This window comes from Bufo bufo, chromosome 2, assembly GCF_905171765.1.
Source record: "Bufo bufo chromosome 2, aBufBuf1.1, whole genome shotgun sequence".
NCBI classification, from domain to species: domain Eukaryota; kingdom Metazoa; phylum Chordata; class Amphibia; order Anura; family Bufonidae; genus Bufo; species Bufo bufo.
The window spans coordinates 33,243,758-33,261,196 of record NC_053390.1 but is presented as its reverse complement, the minus strand read 5'-3'; the positions used below and the strand labels follow the sequence as shown (position 1 = coordinate 33,261,196).

The following is a 17,439-nucleotide window of genomic DNA, read 5'->3' as shown; positions in this document are numbered from 1 at the left end:
CCTGAGGGCTAGCCCTAGGTATAATGGCATATAGTGAAAAACAACATTTCAAATCAGCAAAATGCACATTATGATATACTAGATGTAGTTAATTCATAAAACTATAAAACCGATGTGGGCAAATGTATAAAAATCAAGAGAGTATAATCCGGCCGGGAGACAGGGATCACGTGATGGGGGCGGGCCGGTTAGTGGGTTCGCAGAGCGCTGGCGCATGCGCTCTGTTCCCCTGCATTCCTTCTAGAGGCAGCCCGATCATGTGATCGCCGGCCTTGCGATCACATGGCTGATCTTCATGGCAGCAAGGACGCTTATGTGCATCTCAATGAAGCGCAATGCCTACGGTAGCACGATCCAGTGATGATGTAATAGATGTATATACTGTATATATATCGCCATTATCAGAGCAATCTAGAGGGGGCTACATAGAGATAAATACATATAGAAATATATAGATATAGGGATTAATAACATGGCGCACTTGATGATAATATAATGGTCATATATCAATTATTATATAGATATATATAATGGGACCACATGTATAGTGAAACCATATATATATATATATATAGTGTGAGACTTGCTCTTAATACATGAAAACTCGAGGGGGGAGGTGACAAGGAATTGGAAAGGTGACCCACTAAAAAGTGTGATAAAGGTATGGAAGTAACAAATAAATATAATTGGGTATAAATATACGGTACAAGTCCTAAATATATGTCCTAAAAAAAGAGAAACATGGCTTCATACTATGTATAGGAACTAAACAATACATCTAAAGAGGTGTCCTATATTTGTATATTTAGGGAACAAGTGTCAATCACTCTCCTATAGAAAATTAATATAAAAAATGTATATATAAAAATAAATGGAGTATAAAAAATTAATGAATCTAAATGAATGCCTATAGATATATAAATATATACTTAAAAATACTTATGGGGTAGTAAAACATTACATGCACATATAACAATATTAAAATGAAAATCTATATAAAAAATCTATATATCTAAAAAATATATATATAAAAAAATATATATAAAATATTATGACAATAAATATAATGAAATGATTACTAAAAGTATCTATAGAAAAAGGGGTAATAAATACCAAATATTCATTCTATCCAGATTTAAAGGAATTCGCTTTTATAAATTGATCTCGAATGCTTCGTTAAGACCATAGGGGTTCAAACTATTCAATTTGAAGATCCAATACATTTCTCTGCGTCTAATGTACTGGATGTCCTTATGTAAGAGACTTGGGATTTGTTCAATCGGGGTCACATTAAACCAATCTGAGCTACCCTCATGGTGTTCTGTCACGTGTCTGGATACTGTACACTGTGTTTCAAAAAAAAATTCTTGATGTTTGATCTATGTTTGTTTAGCCTATTCCGCAATGTTTGAATCGTGCGCCCCTGGGGCGAGATCAATTTATAAAAGCGAATTCCATCTGGATAGAATGAATATTTGGTATTTATTACCCCTTTTTCTATTTATTACCCCTTTTTCTATAGGTACTTTTAGTAATCATTTTATTATATTTATTGTCATAATATTTTATATATATATTTTTTATATACGGTATATATTTTTTATATATATATATTTTTTATATATATTTTATTTTAATATTGTTATATGTGCATGTAATGTTTTACTACCCCATAAGTATTTTTAAGTATATATTTATATATCTATAGGCATTCATTTAGATTCATTCATTTTTTATACTATTTTTTTTTAGATATTAATTTTTTATATTAATTTTCTATAGGAGAGTGATTGACACTTGTTCCCTAAATATACAAATATAGGACACCTCTTTAGATGTATTGTTTAGTTCCTATACATAGTATGAAGCCATTTTTCTCTTTTTTTAGGACATATATTTAGGACTTGTACCGTATATTTATACCCAATTATATTTATTTGTTACTTCCATACCTTTATCACACTTTTTAGTGGGTCACCTTTCCAATTCTTCCTTGTCACCTCCCCCCTCAAGTTTTCATGTATTAAGAGCAAGTCTCACACTATATATATATATATATATATATATATACAGTGGGGGAAATAATTATTTGACCCCTCACTGATTTTGTAAGTTTGTCCAATGACAAAGAAATGAAAAGTCTCAGAACAGTATCATTTCAATGGTAGGTTTATTGTAACAGTGGCAGATAGCACATCAAAAGGAAAATCGAAAAAATAACTTTAAATAAAAGATAGCAACTGATTTGCATTTCATTGAGTGAAATAAGTATTTGAACCCCTACCAACCATTAAGAGTTCTGGCTCCCACAGAGTGGTTAGACACTTCTACTCAATTAGTCACCCTCATTAAGGACACCTGTCTTAACTAGTCACCTGTATAAAAGACACCTGTCCACAGAATCAATCAATCAAGCAGACTCCAAACTCTCCAACATGGGAAAGACCAAAGAGCTGTCCAAGGATGTCAGAGACAAAATTGTAGACCTGCACAAGGCTGGAATGGGCTACAAAACCATTAGCAAGAAGCTGGGAGAGAAGGTGACAACTGTTGGTGCGATTGTTCGAAAATGGAAGGAGCACAAAATGACCATCAATCGACCTCGCTCTGGGGCTCCACGCAAGATCTCACCTCGTGGGGTGTCAATGGTTCTGAGAAAGGTGAAAAAGCATCCTAGAACTACACGGGAGGAGTTAGTTAATGACCTCAAATTAGCAGGGACCACAGTCACCAAGAAAACCATTGGAAACACATTACACCGCAATGGATTAAAATCCTGCAGGGCTCGCAAGGTCCCCCTGCTCAGGAAGGCACATGTGCAGGCCCGTCTGAAGTTTGCCAATGAACACCTGAATGATTCAGAGAGTGACTGGGAGAAGGTGCTGTGGTCTGATGAGACCAAAATAGAGCTCTTTGGCATTAACTCAACTCGCTGTGTTTGGAGGAAGAAAAATGCTGCCTATGACCCCCAAAACACCGTCCCCACCGTCAAGCATGGGGGTGGAAACATTTTGCTTTGGGGGTGTTTTTCTGCTAAGGGCACAGGACAACTTATTCGCATAAACGGGAAAATGGACGGAGCCATGTATCGTGAAATCCTGAGCGACAACCTCCTTCCCTCTGCCAGGAAACTGAAAATGGGTCGTGGATGGGTGTTCCAGCACGACAATGACCCAAAACATACAGCAAAGGCAACAAAGGAGTGGCTCAAGAAGAAGCACATTAAGGTCATGGAGTGGCCTAGTCAGTCTCCGGACCTTAATCCAATCGAAAACCTATGGAGGGAGCTCAAGCTCAGAGTTGCACAGAGACAGCCTCGAAACCTTAGGGATTTAGAGATGATCTGCAAAGAGGAGTGGACCAACATTCCTCCTAAAATGTGCGCAAACTTGGTCATCAATTACAAGAAACGTTTGACCTCTGTGCTTGCAAACAAGGGTTTTTCCACCAAGTATTAAGTCTATTTTTGTTAGAGGGTTCAAATACTTATTTCACTCAATGAAATGCAAATCAGTTGCTATCTTTTATTTAAAGTTATTTTTTCGAGTTTCCTTTTGATGTGCTATCTGCCACTGTTACAATAAACCTACCATTGAAATGATACTGTTCTGAGACTTTTCATTTCTTTGTCATTGGACAAACTTACAAAATCAGTGAGGGGTCAAATAATTATTTCCCCCACTGTATATATGGTTTCACTATACATGTGGTCCCATTATATATATCTATATAATAATTTATATATGACCTTTATATTATCATGAAGTGCGCCATGTTATTAATCCCTATATCTATATATTTCTATATGTATTTATCTCTATGTAGCCCCCTCTAGATTGCTCTGATAATGGCGATATATATACAGTATATACATCTATTACATCATCACTGGATCGTGCTACCGTAGGCATTGCGCTTCATTCAGATGCACATAAGCGTCCTTGCTGCCATGGAGATCAGCCATGTGATCGCAAGGCCGGCGATCACATGATCGGGCTGCCTCCAGAAGGAATGCAGGGGAACAGAGCGCATGCGCCAGCGCTCTGCGAACCCACTAGCCGGCCCGGCCCCATCACGTGATCGCAGTGAGGCGGTCACGTGATCCCTGTCTCCCGGCCGGATTATACTCTCATGATTTTTATACATTTGCCCACATCGGTTTTATAGTTTTATGAATTAAGTACATCTAGTATATAATAATGTGCATTTTGCTGATTTGAAATGTTGTTTTTCACTATATGCCATTATACCTGGGGCTAGCCCCTCCCACCTGTGGGCAGCCCTCAGGTAATCAGTTTTTAGGCTTTTTTTTATCTATATAAACCTGTGATTAATACTAGTTATTGTGAATACTTAATAACCTGATGAAGGGGACATTTTGATCCCCGAAACACGTTGTTCTATGTACATATGTTTGTTTTGTAAATAAAGAAGATTCACCTACAGAGACCGGCTTGAACCAGTGATTTTGCGCCTGACCATAATTTCCTTCACTATAAGCACCCTTTGGGGGATTGGGCATCCGATCCCAAAGATACGTCTTCTGCGGCTGCATTTACTGGATCCTAATGGTCTATATATATATCTACAAGTCTACAATAGAGTTGTGTCTATTATTAGCACAACCTTAAAAGGTGAGCACCTTTATCCTTCAATCAATTCATTTTGTATTGAACGTATTACCCTATTGTGTGCCCCCCACCCTCTTTTTTGTTTCTTTATTCCCCTCGTGACCGAGGGGAATTTAGATTTGCCCGTGGTTGCTAAGACTAGTCTCGGATGAGACTTGGCCATATACCCAGTCTGAGCACCCTCAGCTCTGCTGGATGAAGAAGCAGAAACTACAGGCAAATTAGCATCCCCTGAGAATCCATCTGTGAGATAAGTCCTAGGAGAAGTCTACTCCTCCTCAGCTAGTCTGTGCCCACTCAGCAGAAGGTACCAGATAAGTGCAGAAGCTAATCCTGCCACGGTTACAGAGCTACCAAGCAGACGTTTTATCCTGCAAGCTCCACATTTAAAGCAGAAGTACTCATTCCTGCCAATCATTGCCAAAACCTGCTGGGACCAAGAGACCAAAGCTGTATACTGCTTGGATGCAAGTTATTTCAAGTAAAGAAATGTTTGAACTTCATCTAAAGGCCTGGACATCATTTATTCTGCAAAGTTTCTCTATTACTCCTACTATCACTACACTCAAATTTATTACAAGTGAGCCAGGAGTCCGGCCGTACACAGGGAGGAGACACCGTGACACAACTCCCACAAAACTATAGAGACTTTATAGGCCATTACACCACTCTGGCATTCCTAACCTGGGACATGCGTTATAACACCTTGGAAGGGCCCTGGGATAGTACCCTGTGCACGCTGCAATTGGCGTCACGACAAATCCAGAATATTATCCATCCGCCAATCCGGAAACGAAGATGGTCGCCATCCTCAAGCCCACTCCCGCGGAAGCCGCTGTCAGACAAGCGATACAGGTCCCGGAGGCGCCAACATCACCGATAGTCTCATCAACCGCCGCGACGGACGTCTCGGCCCAGAAACAAGCCGCGACCCCCGCAGAGTCGATTGCAATTTTAGAGACCGCCGCAATCATGTCGCCCATCGCAGGCACCGGAACCAGCCATCCGGCCACAACAACAGGTCGTAGCCATCCCCCTCCCTGAGGCCCCGGTCCAACCTGTAGTTGCCTCTTCACCGCGCCCGGTGATACCCGACACCTCTGCTAGGCCCAAGGAGGCACCTCTCCGCACACTGGCTGGCGCGGAGGAGGCGGCTGGAGTTTCTACTCCGCCGTCCAGGAAAGCTGAACCCAGGCCAAGTCACCTTAACCCTGAGGTGTCCCTCGAAATTACCTGTCATGCCCAGAGCCAGTGGGAATACAAGATAGCAGTGGAAGAGTGGGTAAAGCAGGTCCTGGATGACCCCCGGCCCGGTGACCCCAAACTTATAAGACGTACGGAAACTGTACTGTGGTTCTCAGTTGAAAGAGGAGTTGGATTTCTACAAGGCAACTAAAGCGGGGAAGAATTGTTTGTGGGCCACCACTCCGTTAAACGGAACTACCTGCCGCAGGCCCGCCACAACCTGTATGTTGGAGACCAGGTTGAGTACACGCCGATGCGGTCTGTGCAAGGCTTATTTTTCTCCTGGAGTAACCCTTCTGGCCAAGCCGTTGTCCCCGGCTATAACCCCAGAGGCCTGGCAGGAAGAACCAGGTTCTGCTGGTAGGATCGGAAGCCTGCAAGCATGCCCGGATGGCCAGCTGAGATACAAAGAACGAACCCAACCTGAGCCAAAGCCCCTTATCCCTGACCTGGCTGCACCCCCAACACTACGGATGGGTCAGATCAACAACTCCGTGCTGACTTTTAATCCCAGGTTACAACCCTATGTCCTACCCTGCAAACTTCCACAGGCACCCCTTGATTGCCTACCAGAACCTCTTCAGCCAGAGGTTTTGCATGCCTCTGCATCGGCAAAGGATCCCGGCTTGCAGAAGGTTGCAGCGACTTTATCCAGGCTGACTACTCAGCCAATTCCAGGAAGCACCACCAGAGGGCAGTGGCGTACCACAACAGCCGCAAAGCTTAGCTACCAGAGGCAGGAGCGCCCTCTTATGAGCTTTAGTAGCTCCAGAAGTGAGGAGGACCTGCAAGTCCTTCTCTAAATGCCTCCTTCACTGCAATACAAAAACTTATGGGAGCCACAACATGGACTGCACTTGAAGGGCGAAGATCTGTTGGCCATTTGTCCTGTGTGTGTTGCCCTTGGTTGTTCTTCACCAGGATGGACATGGGTTGTTAGGACTCCCCCCCCTTCAGCAACTGTCTACATGCCAGTTTGCGCCAAAGTTTGCGCATTGTTTTATCCCCTTTCTCAGGTTATTTGAGAGCCTCATGGAACTATGGTTCTCACTTTTGCTGCTCTTTCATATGTGTTTTTATATAACATTTTATACCGTCCTTTGGATTACAAATATGCCTCCTATTGGATTACAATTATATCTCACATATACTGTAGATTACAAGTAACTTTCCAGAGGATTCCAATTTTAAAGCACTTCAAGAAAAGGAACTCAGGTCATATTTGAGCGTATTATGATAATATTGATTGCACTGATATTTGCATAATATTTTTGCACTAAATTCATTTCAATGTTTACAGGTTAAGCAACGTTCAAGCACTTATGCCCATTGTGTGTATTCTTTTCCAGGTGTCGCAATGTGAATCTATGCACTTTTTGTGAAATTGCACTTATTATTGCACTTTTGTGTCACTTTGCTTTGTAGCTCTGTTCTCTTTATACGGACTGCCTCTGCGGACGCTAATACTAATTGCCTACTCCCGGTATCATGTATCCTAGGTACCCAGGTAGGACAAGTGGTAAGTCCCAGGCAGGTCCAGCAACTACAATGGTAACCCCGCTGCTTCGGGAATGGCCAGGGGAGTAATATACCCCTCTTTCCTGTTTGTTATATGTGCCAGGATTGGTAATGGGACTACCATACCCCCATCCTGGGATGTCTTCCAGGAGTTCCATGGGATTATTATACCCTCCTGTGATATTGCCAGAAGCGTTTGGAGAAGCATATATCTCCCCCTTCTGTGCCTTTGCCTAAGGTATGGCGCCTCCACCTTAGAGCCATTTAGCTACCCATAGTCACCATAGTGATCGTGCTATAAGCCTTAATTTCCGACTTTGGTGCAGGGAAGGGAACACTGGATAAAGCCACCCTTCCATTTGCGGGCATTTTATTACACAATGGTGGGACTACAGAGTAAAGACACCCCTGTGCTTTCTTTGGTGTTCAGAGCTCAGAACACTTCAAAGTTAGTCAGTAATGATTGCTTAGTGCAGACCTTCGGTTCACTGGTTATACTGAGAGGGCAACCATTAATAAGACATCCTACTCATGCGGGCAGGAACCTTAGGGTAGTCGTTATATGTTTGTCTTTATATTTACTACATGCAGCACTTTGTATTTAATTGGGTACCCCAGAGCTCATTTCTCTTATCCTAAGCACAAGCCGAGGACGGCTTGACTCAAAGTAAGGTGGAATGTAACACCCCAGAGTTGTGTTACTACACGCCTCTACCCCGCTACAGATGTGATTTTGCTTATGTCTTCCACAAATGTGCATATAAATCTATGTTAAATGCAATTGTTCATGCAATTAGCCTGGTAACCAGTAGGTGGCAGCAACCCATTGGCAGGTACAAGCTACAGTTTAGTGTATCTGAGCTGGAACGGATTATTCCATCTTAGCTCCCCCTCTGTGGAGAGGTGGGCTGGTGCCACATCCTGCAGCATGGGTGGAGAAGGAAGTTAGAGTAGTGAAGCCCACCCCCTGCTAGGGGTAGGGTGTGTGTGTGTGGAGTTCCCCTGCATAGGGAAGAGAGCAAGGACCTAGTCTTGGATGAGACTTGGCCATATACCCAGTCTGAGCACCCTTAGCTCTGCTGGATGAAGAAGCAAAAACTACAGGCAAATTACAGAGTTCCAGGAAGAAGGCATCCCCTGAGAATCCATCTGTGAGATAAGTCCAGTGCCTAGGAGAAGCCAATTTCTCCTCAGCTAGTCTGTCCCCACACAGCAGAAGGTACCAGATAAGTGCAGAAGCTAATCCTGCCACAGTTACAGAGCTACCAAGCAGACATTTTATCCTGCCAGCTCCACATTTAAAGCAGACGTACTCATTCCTGCTAATCATTGCCAAAACCTACTGGGACCAAGAGACCAAAGCTGTATACTGCTTGGATGCAAGTTATTTCAAGTAAAGCAACGTTTGAACTTCATCTAAAGGGCTGCTCTGCACAAAGGCTCAGCGGGGTAAATGTAAGTTAGCAAGTTAACTGTTTTCCGCCCCGGCGCCGCCGCCCCCCCCCTTCTCTGCGCCCTCAAGCAGCCGCTTGGGCTGCCTTATGATAGAGCCGGCCCTGATTGAGATCCCTCATAGGGGCTCAATACCGGGAAAAAATGCTTCAGTTTTGTTCCCATTCATTGTCAATGGGGACAAAACTGAACAGAACGGAATGCTCCAAAATGCATTCCTTTCCGTTTAGTTGCGTTCCCAGACCAGAGAACAAACCGCAACATGTACACTCACCTAAAGAATTATTAGGAACACCATACTAATACGGTGTTGGACCCCCTTTTGCCTTCAGAACTGCCTTAATTCTACGTGGCATTGATTCAACAAGGTGCTGATAGCATTCTTTAGAAATGTTGGCCCATATTGATAGGATAGCATCTTGCAGTTGATGGAGATTTGAGGGATGCACATCCAGGGCACGAAGCTCCCGTTCCACCACATCCCAAAGATGCTCTATTGGGTTGAGATCTGGTGACTGTGGGGGCCATTTTAGTACAGTGAACTCATTGTCATGTTCAAGAAACCAATTTGAAATGATTCGAGCTTTGTGACATGGTGCATTATCCTGCTGGAAGTAGCCATCAGAGGATGGGTACATGGTGGTCATGAAGGGATGGACATGGTCAGAAACAATGCTCAGGTAGCCCGTGGCATTTAAACGATGCCCAATTGGCACTAAGGGGCCTAAAGTGTGCCCAAAAAACATCCCCCACACCATTACACCACCACCACCAGCCTGCACAGTGGTAACAAGGCATGATGGATACATGTTCTCATTCTGTTTACGCCAACTTTGGACTCTACCATTTGAATGTCTCAACAGAAATCAAGACTCATCAGACCAGGCAACATTTTTCCAGTCTTCAACAGTCCAATTTTGGTGAGCTTGTGAAAATTGTAGCCTCTTTTTCCTATTTGTAGTGGAGATGAGTGGTACTCGGTGGGGTCTTCTGCTGTTGTAGCCCATCCGCCTCAAGGTTGTGCGTGTTGTGGCTTCACAAATGCTTTGCTGCATACCTCGGTTGTAACGAGTGGTTATTTCAGTCAACGTTGCTCTTCTATCAGCTTGAATCAGTCGGCCCATTCTCCTCTGACCTCTAGCATCCACAAGGCATTTTTGCCCACAGGACTGCCGCATACTGGATGTTTTTACCTTTTCACACCATTCTTTGTAAACCCTAGAAATGTTTGTGCGTGAAAATCCCAGTAACTGAGCAGATTGTGAAATACTCAGACCGGCCCGTCTGGCACCAACAACCATGCCACGCTCAAAATTGCTTAAATCACCTTTCTTTCCCATTCTGACATTCAGTTTGGAGTTCAGGAGATTGTCTTGACCAGGACCACCCCCCTAAATGCATTGAAGCAACTGCCATGTGATTGGTTGACTAGATAATTGCATTAATGAGAAATAGAACAGGTGTTCCTAATAATTCTTTAGGTGAGGGTATTTTGCTTTCCGTCCTGGGAAACTGATTAATTATTGCTGCATGCAGGACTCTTTTTTCCACCTAAAAAAACTATCTCAGACAGAAGAGAATGCCAAACGAATGCCAAATGCGCATAACTGATGCGGGGTGTGGTTGTGGGGGCATGGCTTAACAAGGGGTGTTAAGTCATACTGTGGCTCCCAGTAATATTACCGCCTCCTTTAGTGCCACCCAGAATGAATAATGCCCCCATTAGTGCCCCCAGTATTAATAATGCCCCCATTAGCACCCCCCACAATTAATAGTGCCCACAGTAATAGTAATGCCCCCATTAGTGCCCCCCAGAATTAATAATGCCCCCATTAGTGCCTCCCAATAATATAAATGCCCCCATTAGTGCCCCCAGAATCAATACTGCCCCATTAGTGCCCCCCAGTAATAGGAATTCCCCCATTAGTACCCCAGAATTAATAATGCCCTACATTAGTGCCCCCCAGTAAGAGTAATGCCCCATTAGTGCACCTCAGAATTAATAATGCCCCCATTAGTGCCCCTAATAGTAATGCCCCATTATTGCGCCCCAGAATCAATAATGCCCACCAGTAAGAGTAATGCCTCCATTAGTGCACCTAAGAATTAATAATGCCCCCATTAGTGCCACTCCAGTAAGAGTCATGCCATTAGTGCCCCTCCAGTAAGAGTCAAGAGCAAAAGTCATAAGTGCCCCCTTCTCTTCTCTGCTTCGTAAAAAAATAAAAATATTGATGGCGCCGTGGTGAACATTTGCTGCTCATGGGACGCTCAAGACAGGACCTGTGCTCCAGGATGATGACGTCAAGCAGGTCCTGTTCTCCATTCAGCAGCAAGTGTTCTCCGCGGTGCAAGCAAATGGATGAGGTGAGTTTTTTTTTCTTAACACAAGTGGTGGAGGGAGAGGGAGTTAAAGGTTGTACTAATGAGCGCTCCACAATAGGAGTGCTCAATAGTAACAGTCCATATAAGAAAATACAGACAATTAATATTGCCGGTAGAAAAAAACTACCGGCACCAGCAGGGTCACTAAATTACCAGCCAGGTGGCAACCCTATGCACAGGATCCGGGGCAGGGGCGTAACGATCACGATCGCAGACGGTGCGACCGTGACCCGGCCCGGCGGGGGGAAAGGACCCGGTGCACTCACTTGTAATGGGATCGCTCTGACGGGGAGCGGCATGAAGTACAGGGACAATGCCGGGCCCCGTCAGAGCGCTCTTCAAACATGTATAATATGCGCCCCGGGCGCAGAGGCAAGGGGGCTGCAGAGACAAGGGGAAAGCGCGCACTCATCCGGCAGTTCTTGTCACTGCCGGGCTGTTGTCTGTAGAGTGAAGCAGGGAGCCCTCTCCGCTCCCTGCTTCACTTTTCTTCTGACCTCCGGCACTCCCCCTGCAGGCCGCACATGGCGCTGCTGGCTGTGGGAGGAGCTCTCAAAGCCCAGGAATCGGCCTTCAGCACAGCCAGCAGCGTGATGTGAGTGTGGGAGCGCGTCATCAGGAAAGAAGGTAAGTATGTTTTTGGTTTTTTTCATAAAGCTGCAGACTAGAGGCAAAAGGGGGGCTACAACTAGAGTGAGGGGGCACAAAAGTGGGCATCTTTACTGAGGGGGCACCTTATCTGGATTAACTACTGTGAGGGGGCGCCTAATCTGCCATAACTACTTTGAGGGGGCACCTAATCTGTCATAACTACTGTGAGCGGGCACATATGTGGGCATTACTACTGTGAGGGGGCACATATCTGGACATAACTACTGTGAGGGGGCACATATGTGGGCATAACTACTATGAGGTGGCACATATGAAGGCATAACTACTGTGAGGGGGGCACATAATCTGGCATAACTACTGTGAGGGGGCACATATCTGGCATAACTACTGTTAGGGGGCACATATCAGGGAATATCTACTGTGAGGGCGCACATATCTGGCCATAACTACTGTGAGGGGCACATATCTGGGCATAACTACTGTGAGGGGGCACATATCTGGCCATAACTACTGTGAGGGGAACAAATCTGGGCATAACTACTGTGAGGGGGCACATATCTTGTATAACTACTGTGAGGGGGGAACATATCTTGTGTAACTACTGTGAGGGGACACATATCTGGGCATAACTACTGTGAGGGGGCATAAAAGTGGGCATAACTACTGTGACAGGAACAAAGGTGGGTATAACTGCTGTGATGGGCCACAAGGAAGACATAACTTTTGTGAAGGGGCCACAAGGTGGGCATAATTACTAAGACGGGCCACAATGTGGGCATTAGTACTGTGTGGTAGCACTTAGGGTAAATGTCCTAGATTACCCTGCTATACATTGGCATGGCTCAGTCTTACAGGCCAGCACAGCGTCCCCTGCTGGTGATTTCACAGCGGCAGTCACCATCCCTTCCTTATGTGATTATTCTTTTTTCACCACAGGGTCCTTGTTCTTGATCCAGTGGACATCACGCCAATGCCAGCGACACCCTGGATGACGTAGGACCAGATTTTATTAGTTAGGACTGTATGAGTGTAGCCATGCATTTGGCTTAGTGTAAATTGGGGGAAGGGGGCAATCCAAAGTTTGCACTGGTGCCCATAACACTCTAGTTACGACACTGATCCGGGGTTTTTCTTCTTTATTTTTCTGCTCTTCTGACGGATCAGAAAAATAACGGTCTTTTAGTGAATTTCACGGTTTTTCATTATTTCATTTTTTTTCCACACAATACACACGCGCGTCGGGTTAACAAGCTATTGGTCTACTGCTGCATTGTCCCTTATCCCTGACGGGTCTGGGTACTATTGTTTGTTGGATTTGGGCACTTTTAGAAACTTAGGCCTCATGCACACGGCCGTTGTTTGGGTCCGCATCCGAGCCGCCGTTTTGGTGGTTCAGATGCAGACCCATTCACTTCAATGGGGCCGCACTCCGTGTGCTGTCCGCATCCGTTGCTCCGTTCCGAGGCCGAGCAAAAAAAATATAGCATGTCCTATTCTTGTCCATTTTGCGGAGAAGAATAGGCATGTCTACAATGGGCCGTCTGTTCAGTTCCGCAAATTTCGGAAGGCACACGGGCGGCTTCCGTTTTTTGTGGATCCGCGGTTTGCGGACCGCAAAAAACTGAACGGTCGTGTGCATGAGGCCTTAGGAGGAGATTTATCAAACTGGTGTAAAGTAGAACTGGCTTAGTTGCCCATAGCAACCAACCAGATTCCACCTTTCATTTTCCAAAGGAGCTGTGAAAAATGAAAGGAGGAATCTGATTGGTTGCTATGGGTAACTAAGCCAATTCTACTTTACACCAGTTTGATAAATCTCCACCGTATTTTATATGTCCTTATATCCATTTTACTAACGCTTTCGGGTTAGTTTGTGGATGCACTTTACTGTTTTTTGGCATATTTATTCTGTATGCATTTTGAGAAAATGTTTTTTTTTTCCTTTTAAGTTCGAGCTCTTTTATCATATATCCCATTATATGTATGTCCCATTACATTCCTTAGGAGTTTGGAATTTTATTTGAACCTCGCGCACTTGGTTGATGGTTCTTTGATATAATAGGCCGCAGTATTACCAACTGTTTTTGTTGTTTTTAACGGTTTTTATATGGGTTGTGATGGTCATTTTGTATGCCATTTATTATATGTTCTAATAAAGATTATTTTTTTATATAGACCTTTTGTTCTTTATCCTTTATACTGTTGTCATACTTGCTGATGATTAGAGATGAGCGAATGTAAAAAAAAATCATTTTGGGTCGCATTCTAACAAATATGTAGGAGGATTCAATTAAAATAAATAAATAAATTCGACCTGAGTCCAAAGTGCTCAGATATTGCACACAGTAGTATCAGAAAAATACAATGGTTTGTTCTGAACAAGCTGTCCAAAAATTATCCATTAACCCCTTTAACCACTGTGATGTACTGGTACGTCACAGTGGTTGAGGGAATGTATGGAGCAGGCTGCTGCAATGAGCCCGCTAATTACGCGGCTGGTGGCGGCTGTTTGATACAGCAGGCACCCAGCTGCACAGACAGGGAATGGTGATCTTGCCGAACCTTATCATTTGACCCATCATATGCCGTGATCAACACTGATCGTGGCATCTTTGAGGCAGAGGGATGCAGCTCCATTTGCTTTCTGATCGGAGCCCCGGCAGTGAAATCGCGGGACTCTGATCGGCTACCATGGCAGCCGAGATGCTTCTGAAGCTTACCAGGCTGCCATGGTAAGCTCCCTGCTGAGCTGTGCACAAGACACAGCTCAGCAGAGACAGTGTCAGAATCCTATTCACCTAAAGGAAATCTGTCACCTAATCTGAGCCTTTTAGACCGCTCAAAAGATCCCAGCTTAAAAAAATATTTAAAAATATATAAAAATATATTAACAATAAAATAATAAACAAAAGAAAACTATGCATGTTTGATATCACTGTATTCATAATGAGCCGCAGAATAAGAATGTCATGTAATTTTTAGCCCACAGTGAATGCTGTGATGTAAAAACCCCAAAAACTTTGGGGGAATGTTTTTTCATTTTCAATTTAACCTTTCCATGGTAAATTAAATTGTGCCCTTAAAAAAACAACTAAGGCTTCGTTCACATCATCGTTAAGCCTTTCCGTTCGCCTGCTCCGTTTAGGAGCAGGCGAACGGAAAGGACGGAGAAGGCACATAACTGAGCCAAACTGAGCCCTTAGGACCCCATAGACTATAATGGGGTGCGTTATCTTTCCGCTCAGAAGATGATTTTGAAGCAGAGACAAAAGTCCTGCATGCACAACTTTTGTCTCCGCTTCAAAATGATCTTCTGAGCGGAAAGATAACGGATCCCAATATAGTCTATGGGGTCCTTAGGCTCCGTTTGGCTCAGTTATGTGCCTTCTCCGTCCGTTCTGTTCTCCTGCTCCTAAACGGAGCAGGAGAACAGAAAGGCTGAACGGTAATGTGAACGAAGCCTTATTCCACAAAAACGAAGCCCTCATATGACTATATGAATGAAACATTTAAAAAGTTATGACTATTTGAAAGTGGGGAGAAAAAAACTAAAATGCAAAACCAAAAATGGGCGTGGTACTTAAGGTGTTAATGGAGGCAGATGTCTGTTTTTATACACACGGTAGTATTGGAAGAAACAATAGTTTCTTGGGAAAAACACGCAATTGGACACAGTCTGCAGCAAAAAAATAAAATGCTGACGGTGAGGCTAGAAAACATGCTTAGGGCTGTTTCACCTGAGCGTGTCCAGTCTGGGAATCGTGCTTCGTGTGTGAGCGTGATCCTCTGTTCTGGCCTTCAAGATCCTAAACTCACTTTATTGTGTGTCTAAATTGCCCCACTCGGGGCCATATGATCCTCTACCTTCATCTTCCCTCCTCTGACAGATGCCATTGTGCACAATTAGCCTAAATCAAATCTCCAAAACTTCTGATTTTTTCAGAGACCCAAATAGCTGGAATTATTTGGGCTTGGTTGCCAGGGGATCCTCAATCTTGTACATTTAGGTCTTTTACCATCAGACATACGCCTATATTTGGTGTTTTCCAAGCACAGATTGCAATCTGTGACTTTTTCCCCCTCACGACAGATCTAAAAAATTGGGCGCGGCGGAGGACGGGCCAGGAGGCCCGTCTCATTCATTATTTTCTAGGCCTGTTTTAGGGTCTAAAATGCCAGTCTTAATAAATGACCTTCTTAGACTTTGTGCTGGAGATCGGGGCTTTGTGCTGTACTGCAGGGCAGTTGAAGAAATTTTGGCAGATTTTAGATGGTGGGTTACTGCTAGTGTTTGGAAATACACCGCCCTCTGTAGTTAAGCCCCTTTTACACGAGCGAGTATTCTGTGCGGGTGCAATGTGTGATGCGAACGCATTGCGCCCGCACGGAATCCGGACCCATTCATTTCAATGAGTCTGTGTACATGAGTGGTGGTTTTCACGCATTACTTGTGCGTTGCGTGAAAATCACAGCATGTTCTAGAAGTGAATGGGGCTGCGTGAAAATCGCATCGCATCCGCAAGCAAGTGCGGATGCGATGCGATTTTCACGGATGGTTGCTAAGAGATGTTGTTTGTAAACATTCAGTTTTTTTATCACGTGCATGCAAAACGCAGTAAATCGCATTGCACCCGCGTGATAAAAACTGAACAACTGAACGCCATCGCAAACAAAACTGAATGGACTTGCTTGCGAAATCGCGCAGTTTTCACTGAACGCATCCGCACCGAATCCGCTCACGCTCGTCTGCAAGAGGCCTTAGTGTTGTTTGGATCTCTCTGACCAGGGAAAGGATGCCACGGCTCAATTTCCCACCTAATTTGTATAGCAGTTAATATTGACAGACATATCACTGAGAGAGGATCAGAAATCTGTTGAGGTTTCCGATCCTATTGTGACCAAGGATGAACCAATATTATCTTATCTGCAGGGATCTGACACCTAGCACCCTGCCGATAAGCTGTTTGAAGGGGAGGCAGTGCTGTACATTTATAACATTACATTCGTAACACTTTCTGAGTTTGCCTAGTTTATACTACCAGCTACCCTTTAGAGATCGGCGTGTTGGATCTTCTTGATAAGGATCAGTGGCAACTTCAGATCTATATAATGCTACAGGAGATTATTTTCTTAGCACACAAAACTATAGATGGATGGATAGGAATCGTTCTTGTCTAGCTCAGTGGTGCAATAAATGTAATACGTTTAACCCCTAAATAAAAAGTTTATTTCTCATCAACATAAAAGGTCTAAAAAAAACTCCCAAAAGTCTGGTAACCATGGTGTCATTTTCCCTTCACTCATTGCACACTATGCCTACCAGCATTTCCTCAAATCCTTAGGCTCTGAGGCAATATCTGAACTGTGGTATAAAGAAAGACATAATAGAACAAAAAAACACACAAATGAAAGTTTTAACAGCAAAGGTTTATTATAGGTTGTTAACAAGTTGTGAAATGCAGTAATAAATATTACTGTGGAATACTCTCTGCACATGGCTGATATATCTGTGTGTTATATGGCTTCTATTTGCTTTTTGGATAACAGACCTTTATTTCCCATTCTCTGTTATGACGTGACATTACAGATGTAGCAG

General features: G+C 43.8%; 1 protein-coding gene across 1 annotated transcript in view; it reads right to left on the bottom strand.

Moving 5' to 3' along the window:
- Nucleotides 1-17,439, bottom strand: part of LOC120992104 (zinc finger protein 436-like) — a 442,874-nt gene that overhangs the window by 288,243 nt on the left and 137,192 nt on the right. The gene's annotated exons all lie outside the window — the stretch shown is intronic.